This window comes from Schistocerca gregaria, unplaced genomic scaffold, assembly GCF_023897955.1.
Source record: "Schistocerca gregaria isolate iqSchGreg1 unplaced genomic scaffold, iqSchGreg1.2 ptg001220l, whole genome shotgun sequence".
NCBI classification, from domain to species: Eukaryota; Metazoa; Arthropoda; class Insecta; order Orthoptera; family Acrididae; genus Schistocerca; species Schistocerca gregaria.
Genome location: NW_026062542.1, coordinates 1 through 10,000, shown reverse-complemented (window position 1 = coordinate 10,000; position 10,000 = coordinate 1). Strand labels below are relative to the sequence as shown.

At 53.9% G+C, this 10,000-nt stretch overlaps 2 non-coding genes across 2 annotated transcripts; both read left to right on the top strand.

Annotated features, from left to right (window-relative positions):
• The first annotated feature begins 4,623 nt into the window (after positions 1-4,623).
• On the top strand, positions 4,624-6,516 carry LOC126329906 (small subunit ribosomal RNA). Its single transcript, XR_007562587.1, has one exon. It is a non-coding gene; the product is annotated as a small subunit ribosomal RNA (ribosomal RNA).
• A 362-nt stretch (positions 6,517-6,878) lies between these two features.
• Positions 6,879-7,033, top strand: LOC126329902 (5.8S ribosomal RNA). The gene has a single exon (XR_007562584.1). It is a non-coding gene; the product is annotated as a 5.8S ribosomal RNA (ribosomal RNA).
• The last annotated feature ends 2,967 nt before the right edge of the window (positions 7,034-10,000 follow it).

Here is a 10,000-nt window from a genome sequence, read left to right as displayed (position 1 = left end):
TGAAAAATTGCAGAAGTGAGAGACACACATCCGCCAGCCTCTTGCTACAAGCATCGAACCGACGTGACGTATCTGACGGTGACTCAGGCATCCGTGTACTGCCACCACTATCCACCCCCCCCCCCCTCTCTCTCTGCCCCCTTCCCACACAATACCAAATTTAACCAACTTTATCGCTTAACCTAACTGTGGCTGTACCAGTTTATCGCTTAACCTAACTGTGGCTGTACCAGTTTATCGCTTAACCTAACTGTGGCTGTACCAGTTTATCGCTTAACCTAACTGTGGCTGTACCAGTTTATCGCTTAACCTAACTGTGGCTGTACCAGTTTATCGCTTAACCTAACTGTGGCTGTACCAGTTTATCGCTTAACCTAACTGTGGCTGTACCAGTTTATCGCTTAACCTAACTGTGGCTGTACCAGTTTATCGCTTAACCTAACTGTGGCTGTACCAGATTATCGCTTAACCTAACTGTGGCTGTACCAGATTATCGCTTAACCTAACTGTGGCTGTACCAGATTATAGCTTAACCTAACTCAATTTGTCCCTTAACCTAACTCAATTTGTCCCTTAACCTAACTCAATTTGTCCCTTAACCTAACTCAATTTGTCCCTTAACCTAACTCAATTTGTCCCTTAACCTAACTCAATTTGTCCCTTAACCTAACTCAATTTGTCCCTTAACCTAACTCAATTTGTCCCTTAACCTAACTCAATTTGTCCCTTAACCTAACTCAATTTGTCCCTTAACCTAACTCAATTTGTCCCTTAACCTAACTCAATTTGTCCCTTAACCTAACTCAATTTGTCCCTTAACCTAACTCAATTTGTCCCTTAACCTAACTCAATTTGTCCCTTAACCTAACTCAAGTTGTCCCTTAACCTAACTCAAGTTGTCCCTTAACCTAACTCAAGTTGTCCCTTAACCTAACTCAAGTTGTCCCTTAACCTAACTCAAGTTGTCCCTTAACCTAACTCAAGTTGTCCCTTAACCTAACTCAAGTTGTCCCTTAACCTAACTCAAGTTGTCCCTTAACCTAACTCAAGTTGTCCCTTAACCTAACTCAAGTTGTCCCTTAACCTAACTCAAGTTGTCCCTTAACCTAACTCAAGTTGTCCCTTAACCTAACTCAAGTTGTCCCTTAACCTAACTCAAGTTGTCCCTTAACCTAACTCAAGTTGTCCCTTAACCTAACTCAAGTTGTCCCTTAACCTAACTCAAGTTGTCCCTTAACCTAACTCAAGTTGTCCCTTAACCTAACTCAAGTTGTCCCTTAACCTAACTCAAGTTGTCCCTTAACCTAACTCAAGTTGTCCCTTAACCTAACTCAAGTTGTCCCTTAACCTAACTCAAGTTGTCCCTTAACCTAACTCAAGTTGTCCCTTAACCTAACTCAAGTTGTCCCTTAACCTAACTCAAGTTGTCCCTTAACCTAACTCAATTTGTCCCTTAACCTAACCCACGTTGTCCCTTAACCTAACTCAAGTTGTCCCTTAACCTAACTCAAGTTGTCCCTTAACCTAACTCAAGTTGTCCCTTAACCTAACTCAAGTTGTCCCTTAACCTAACTCAAGTTGTCCCTTAACCTAACTCAAGTTGTCCCTTAACCTAACTCAAGTTGTCCCTTAACCTAACTCAAGTTGTCCCTTAACCTAACTCAAGTTGTCCCTTAACCTAACTCAAGTTGTCCCTTAACCTAACTCAAGTTGTCCCTTAACCTAACTCAAGTTGTCCCTTAACCTAACTCAAGTTGTCCCTTAACCTAACTCAAGTTGTCCCTTAACCTAACTCAATTTGTCCCTTAACCTAACTCAATTTGTCCCTTAACCTAACTCAATTTGTCCCTTAACCTAACTCAATTTGTCCCTTAACCTAACTCAATTTGTCCCTTAACCTAACTCAATTTGTCCCTTAACCTAACTCAATTTGTCCCTTAACCTAACTCAATTTGTCCCTTAACCTAACTCAATTTGTCCCTTAACCTAACTCAATTTGTCCCTTAACCTAACTCAATTTGTCCCTTAACCTAACTCAAGTTGTCCCTTAACCTAACTCAAGTTGTCCCTTAACCTAACTCAATTTGTCCCTTAACCTAACCCACGTTGTCCCTTAACCTAACTCAAGTTGTCCCTTAACCTAACTCAAGTTGTCCCTTAACCTAACTCAAGTTGTCCCTTAACCTAACTCAAGTTGTCCCTTAACCTAACCGACGTTGTCCCTTAACCTAACCGACGTTGTCCCTTAACCTAACCCACGTTGTCCCTTAACCTAACCCACGTTGTCCCTTAACCTAACCCACGTTGTCCCTTAACCTAACCCACGTTGTCCCTTAACCTAACCCACGTTGTCCCTTAACCTAACCCACGTTGTCCCTTAACCTAACCCACGTTGTCCCTTAACCTAACCCACGTTGTCCCTTAACCTAACCCACGTTGTCCCTTAACCTAACCCACGTTGTCCCTTAACCTAACCCACGTTGTCCCTTAACCTAACCCACGTTGTCCCTTAACCTAACCCACGTTGTCCCTTAACCTAACCCACGTTGTCCCTTAACCTAACCCACGTTGTCCCTTAACCTAACCCACGTTGTCCCTTAACCTAACCCACGTTGTCCCTTAACCTAACCCACGTTGTCCCTTAACCTAACCCACGTTGTCCCTTAACCTAACCCACGTTGTCCCTTAACCTAACCCACGTTGTCCCTTAACCTAACCCACGTTGTCCCTTAACCTAACCCACGTTGTCCCTTAACCTAACCCACGTTGTCCCTTAACCTAACCCACGTTGTCCCTTTGCCTAACATAGTTCACTGCTCGGAATCTCTGGTGTCGTTGTTATCCTCATGTAGATGTCTTGCGAGTGTTGCTTACTTTCCACATATTCCTGCTATCCACTGTCAATTGTACTGCAATAGGACTATATCGCCGACCCCCCCCCCTCCCCCCCCTCTGTCCCCCTCTGTCCCCCTCTTTGTGTCTCTGTCCTCTCAAGCTGGTCGGTCTGGCGTTTGAGTGTTAAATGAGCCTCGCAGCTGTTCAGTTGCATTCAGATGTCGACGCCCTCAGTGTACGTCGTGGTATGGTCTGTGTCCATTGTCCGCTGATGTCGTACGCGTAACCCACACGCTGTACCGATCATCGGTCGTTACGTACAGAGTGAAGTAGTGTGATACGTGTGACCGTACGCTGGCTGTGCCCAACGGTGTCGAATCTCAATTTCCATATGTTGTGCTTGATGCTACTTGTCTCGTCTCCCAATAACAGCTAGGTTGCACTGTGGTACGCCGTAGAGGCGTTGGGAGGAACGTACGAACGCATTGTATGTCACCCTGGGTCGCTGGGGGTGGTGGTGCGGTGAGTCAGGTCAGGTCAGGTCAGCGTGAGCCGTCTGATGTAGTGACGCGTGTATTCCGACTTTGTCGTATTGCCTCACACAAAGTGCTACCCTGGTGGACCGCGTTCCATATCTGGGACATGCCGCAGATGCCGGTTGACAGTGGATCGCGGAAGGTACATCGCATACGTGCGCGGGCCACCTTCCACGTGTTCTCTTCTGCACATGTCGCAGTGTGTATGTGGTCTGATGTAGCGTGTCGTGACACATGACATCCTGGCATGCAAGAATTGTTGAATTCGCAAATGTAGGTGGACATCTACGTTTACTGCCCAAGATACGCAAATGAACTGGAAATCCGTTGTTGAGCGGTTGTTCACGCTGGAGGTGAATCTGTGATGGCGACGATCGGTACAGCTATTAACCGGTTGTTTCAGCGGTACCCGCCACATCCACACGCGTGACTAGGCCCATGTGGGTATGAAGCGATACGCGGCGGTGGCTTGGTGGGACTGTTCCCGGCCGGTGAAGGGGGGCCGCCCGGCGTGTTGGCCGCGCGCTGCGTGGGCGCACGCGCAACAGGCGGCTGGTGGGGGGCGCCGAGTGGCAGGAGCGCCAGCCGACGGGCCCGGCAGGCGGCGCAGCTACGCTGCGGCGCACCCTGCACGCGGCGCCTGGCGGCCAAAGTTGGTTCAGCCGAGCCCGGTGCGAAGCGCGGTGGACATCTGCAGTGTGCTGGTCTGATTGAGGACTGTGTGCGTTGAGGATGCGCCGCCGCCTGGCACTCGGCGCCGCGACGCCGTCTGCTGCTCGGTCGCCCCAGCGGTTCTCGCAGGTGGTTTGTATCGCAGTTGTGCGGACGTGTTGGCGCGTGCGCTGTGCTGGGAGAGTTCGCTTCTGCACCCAAGTGGGGCTTTGCCCTTGTGTGGCGCTGGCGTTGGAGCTGCCGGTCACCATAGGTGGCGCGTGTTGTCTCCCGCCGGCAATGCCACGACAGCACGCTCCCGGGCCTCTGTCGGCAGCGGCAAGCTCAGTTGGGAGCAAGGGTGTTCGCACTAAAACCGTCTACTCGCCTAACTCCGGGCGATTGCGCCTCTCTCGAAACCGACCAAGTACCTAGGACGGCGCTGCGCGCCGCCGGGACCTGAGAGGGTTTCGAGGTGTATCGTGCAGGGGAGCTCGGCCTCCTCCTGTTTGCAGAATAATTGAGCGGACGCTTGCGTGTTCGCGCGGGCCCCCGGGACACACTCCCGGGCGGCCGGCTGCTCAGCTCTAGTTGACGCAGCTCCCTGGTTGATCCTGCCAGTAGTCATATGCTTGTCTCAAAGATTAAGCCATGCATGTCTCAGTACAAGCCGCATTAAGGTGAAACCGCGAATGGCTCATTAAATCAGTTATGGTTCCTTAGATCGTACCCACGTTACTTGGATAACTGTGGTAATTCTAGAGCTAATACATGCAAACAGAGTCCCGACCAGAGATGGAAGGGACGCTTTTATTAGATCAAAACCAATCGGATTGGCTTGTCTGGTCCGTTTGCCTTGGTGACTCTGAATAACTTTGGGCTGATCGCACGGTCCTCGTACCGGCGACGCATCTTTCAAATGTCTGCCTTATCAACTGTCGATGGTAGGTTCTGCGCCTACCATGGTTGTAACGGGTAACGGGGAATCAGGGTTCGATTCCGGAGAGGGAGCCTGAGAAACGGCTACCACATCCAAGGAAGGCAGCAGGCGCGCAAATTACCCACTCCCGGCACGGGGAGGTAGTGACGAAAAATAACGATACGGGACTCATCCGAGGCCCCGTAATCGGAATGAGTACACTTTAAATCCTTTAACGAGTATCTATTGGAGGGCAAGTCTGGTGCCAGCAGCCGCGGTAATTCCAGCTCCAATAGCGTATATTAAAGTTGTTGCGGTTAAAAAGCTCGTAGTTGGATTTGTGTCCCACGCTGTTGGTTCACCGCCCGTCGGTGTTTAACTGGCATGTATCGTGGGACGTCCTGCCGGTGGGGCGAGCCGAAGGGGTGCTTTCGCGTCCCGAGGCGGACCCCGTTTAAATCCTACCAGGGTGCTCTTTGTTGAGTGTCTCGGTGGGCCGGCACGTTTACTTTGAACAAATTAGAGTGCTTAAAGCAGGCAAGCCCGCCTGAATACTGTGTGCATGGAATAATGGAATAGGACCTCGGTTCTATTTTGTTGGTTTTCGGAACCCGAGGTAATGATTAATAGGGACAGGCGGGGGCATTCGTATTGCGACGTTAGAGGTGAAATTCTTGGATCGTCGCAAGACGAACAGAAGCGAAAGCATTTGCCAAGTATGTTTTCATTAATCAAGAACGAAAGTTAGAGGTTCGAAGGCGATCAGATACCGCCCTAGTTCTAACCATAAACGATGCCAGCCAGCGATCCGCCGCAGTTCCTCCGATGACTCGGCGGGCAGCCTCCGGGAAACCAAAGCTTTTGGGTTCCGGGGGAAGTATGGTTGCAAAGCTGAAACTTAAAGGAATTGACGGAAGGGCACCACCAGGAGTGGAGCCTGCGGCTTAATTTGACTCGACACGGGAAACCTCACCAGGCCCGGACACCGGAAGGATTGACAGATTGATAGCTCTTTCTTGATTCGGTGGGTGGTGGTGCATGGCCGTTCTTAGTTGGTGGAGCGATTTGTCTGGTTAATTCCGATAACGAACGAGACTCTAGCCTGCTAACTAGTCGCGTGACATCCTTCGTGCTGTCAGCGATTACTTTTCTTCTTAGAGGGACAGGCGGCTTCTAGCCGCACGAGATTGAGCAATAACAGGTCTGTGATGCCCTTAGATGTTCTGGGCCGCACGCGCGCTACACTGAAGGAATCAGCGTGTCTTCCTAGGCCGAAAGGTCGGGGTAACCCGCTGAACCTCCTTCGTGCTAGGGATTGGGGCTTGCAATTGTTCCCCATGAACGAGGAATTCCCAGTAAGCGCGAGTCATAAGCTCGCGTTGATTACGTCCCTGCCCTTTGTACACACCGCCCGTCGCTACTACCGATTGAATGATTTAGTGAGGTCTTCGGACTGGTACGCGGCATCGACTCTGTCGTTGCCGATGCTACCGGAAAGATGACCAAACTTGATCATTTAGAGGAAGTAAAAGTCGTAACAAGGTTTCCGTAGGTGAACCTGCGGAAGGATCATTACCGACTAGACTGCATGTCTTTCGATGTGCGTGTCGTGTCGCGCAACACGCTACCTGTACGGCAGTGGCCGTGCGCCGCGTGCGGAACCACGCGTGCCTCTCAAAACTAGCGGAAGTGTTGTTGTTGTGTGGTACGAGCGCTGAAGCTCTGGAGCGGCTGGCCTGCGGTACCTGGCGCCTGGCGCCGGTTTTGAATGACGTTCGCCCGAGTGCCTGTCCGCTCCGGTGTGGAGCCGTACGACGCCCATCGGCTGTGAGGCCGTTGGACACAAAAAAAATAGTGGAACAGGGGCCGTCAGACGCCTCAGTCCCGCAAATGCTACTGTCTTGAAAGAGACAGTGGGAGACTGAAAAGGAAAAGATCACCCAGGACGGTGGATCACTCGGCTCGTGGGTCGATGAAGAACGCAGCAAATTGCGCGTCGACATGTGAACTGCAGGACACATGAACATCGACGTTTCGAACGCACATTGCGGTCCATGGATTCCGTTCCCGGGCCACGTCTGGCTGAGGGTCGGCTACGTATACTGAAGCGCGCGGCGTTTGTCCCGCTTCGGAGACGTGGGAGTGTCGTGGTCGCCTGTGTGGCCGGCCGCGTCTCCTTAAACGTGCGATGCGCGCCCGTCGCCTGGCGGTTCGCATACCGGTACTTTCTCGGTAGCGTGCACAGCCGGCTGGCGGTGTGGCGTGCGACACCTCGTACAACGACCTCAGAGCAGGCGAGACTACCCGCTGAATTTAAGCATATTACTAAGCGGAGGAAAAGAAACTAACAAGGATTCCCCCAGTAGCGGCGAGCGAACAGGGAAGAGTCCAGCACCGAACCCCGCAGGCTGCCGCCTGTCGTGGCATGTGGTGTTTGGGAGGGTCCACTACCCCGACGCCTCGCGCCGAGCCCAAGTCCAACTTGAATGAGGCCACGGCCCGTAGAGGGTGCCAGGCCCGTAGCGGCCGGTGCGAGCGTCGGCGGGACCTCTCCTTCGAGTCGGGTTGCTTGAGAGTGCAGCTCCAAGTGGGTGGTAAACTCCATCTGAGACTAAATATGACCACGAGACCGATAGCGAACAAGTACCGTGAGGGAAAGTTGAAAAGAACTTTGAAGAGAGAGTTCAAAAGTACGTGAAACCGTTCTGGGGTAAACGTGAGAAGTCCGAAAGGTCGAACGGGTGAGATTCACGCCCATCCGGCCACTGGCCCCCGCCCTCGGCAGATGGGGCCGGCCGCCCGCGCGGAGCAATCCGCGGCGGGGTCGTGTCCGGTTGCCTTTCCACTCGCCGCGGGGTGGGGCCGTTCCGGTGTGCGGTGGGCCGCACTTCTCCCCTAGTAGGACGTCGCGACCCGCTGGGTGCCGGCCTACGGCCCGGGTGCGCAGCCTGTCCTTCCGCGGGCCTCGGTTCGCGTCTGTTGGGCAGAGCCCCGGTGTCCTGGCTGGCTGCTCGGCGGTATATCTGGAGGAGTCGATTCGCCCCTTTGGGCGCTCGGGCTCCCGGCAAGCGCGCGCGGTTCTTCCCGGATGACGGACCTACCTGGCCCGGCCCCGGACCCGCGCCGCTGTTGGCTCGGGATGCTCTCGGGCGGAATAATCGCTCCCGTCAGCGGCGCTTCAGCTTTGGACAATTTCACGACCCGTCTTGAAACACGGACCAAGGAGTCTAACATGTGCGCGAGTCATTGGGCTGTACGAAACCTAAAGGCGTAATGAAAGTGAAGGTCTCGCCTTGCGCGGGCCGAGGGAGGATGGGGCTTCCCCGCCCTTCACGGGGCGGCGGCCTCCGCACTCCCGGGGCGTCTCGTCCTCATTGCGAGGTGAGGCGCACCTAGAGCGTACACGTTGGGACCCGAAAGATGGTGAACTATGCCTGGCCAGGACGAAGTCAGGGGAAACCCTGATGGAGGTCCGTAGCGATTCTGACGTGCAAATCGATCGTCGGAGCTGGGTATAGGGGCGAAAGACTAATCGAACCATCTAGTAGCTGGTTCCCTCCGAAGTTTCCCTCAGGATAGCTGGTGCTCGTACGAGTCTCATCCGGTAAAGCGAATGATTAGAGGCCTTGGGGCCGAAACGACCTCAACCTATTCTCAAACTTTAAATGGGTGAGATCTCCGGCTTGCTTGATATGCTGAAGCCGCGAGCAAACGACTCGGATCGGAGTGCCAAGTGGGCCACTTTTGGTAAGCAGAACTGGCGCTGTGGGATGAACCAAACGCCGAGTTAAGGCGCCCGAATCGACGCTCATGGGAAACCATGAAAGGCGTTGGTTGCTTAAGACAGCAGGACGGTGGCCATGGAAGTCGGAATCCGCTAAGGAGTGTGTAACAACTCACCTGCCGAAGCAACTAGCCCTGAAAATGGATGGCGCTGAAGCGTCGTGCCTATACTCGGCCGTCAGTCTGGCAGTCATGGCCGGTCCTCGCGGCCGGCCGCGAAGCCCTGACGAGTAGGAGGGTCGCGGCGGTGGGCGCAGAAGGGTCTGGGCGTGAGCCTGCCTGGAGCCGCCGTCGGTGCAGATCTTGGTGGTAGTAGCAAATACTCCAGCGAGGCCCTGGAGGGCTGACGCGGAGAAGGGTTTCGTGTGAACAGCCGTTGCACACGAGTCAGTCGATCCTAAGCCCTAGGAGAAATCCGATGTTGATGGGGGCCGTCATAGCATGATGCACTTTGTGCTGGCCCCCGTTGGGCGAAAGGGAATCCGGTTCCTATTCCGGAACCCGGCAGCGGAACCGATATAAGTCGGGCCCCTCTTTTAGAGATGCTCGTCGGGGTAACCCAAAAGGACCCGGAGACGCCGTCGGGAGATCGGGGAAGAGTTTTCTTTTCTGCATGAGCGTTCGAGTTCCCTGGAATCCTCTAGCAGGGAGATAGGGTTTGGAACGCGAAGAGCACCGCAGTTGCGGCGGTGTCCCGATCTTCCCCTCGGACCTTGAAAATCCGGGAGAGGGCCACGTGGAGGTGTCGCGCCGGTTCGTACCCATATCCGCAGCAGGTCTCCAAGGTGAAGAGCCTCTAGTCGATAGAATAATGTAGGTAAGGGAAGTCGGCAAATTGGATCCGTAACTTCGGGATAAGGATTGGCTCTGAGGATCGGGGCGTGTCGGGCTTGGTCGGGAAGTGGGTCAGCGCTAACGTGCCGGGCCTGGGCGAGGTGAGTGCCGTAGGGGTGCCGGTAAGTGCGGGCGTTTAGCGCGGGCGTGGTCTGCTCTCGCCGTTGGTTGGCCTCGTGCTGGCCGGCGGTGCAGGATGCGCGCGCCTGCGCGGCGTTCGCGCCCCGGTGCTTCAACCTGCGTGCAGGATCCGAGCTCGGTCCCGTGCCTTGGCCTCCCACGGATCTTCCTTGCTGCGAGGCCGCGTCCGCCTTAGCGTGCTCCTCCGGGGGCGCGCGGGTGCGCGGATTCTCTTCGGCCGCCATTCAACGATCAACTCAGAACTGGCACGGACTGGGGGAATCCGACTGTCTAATTAAAACAAAATCTGTCTCGCGTGTGT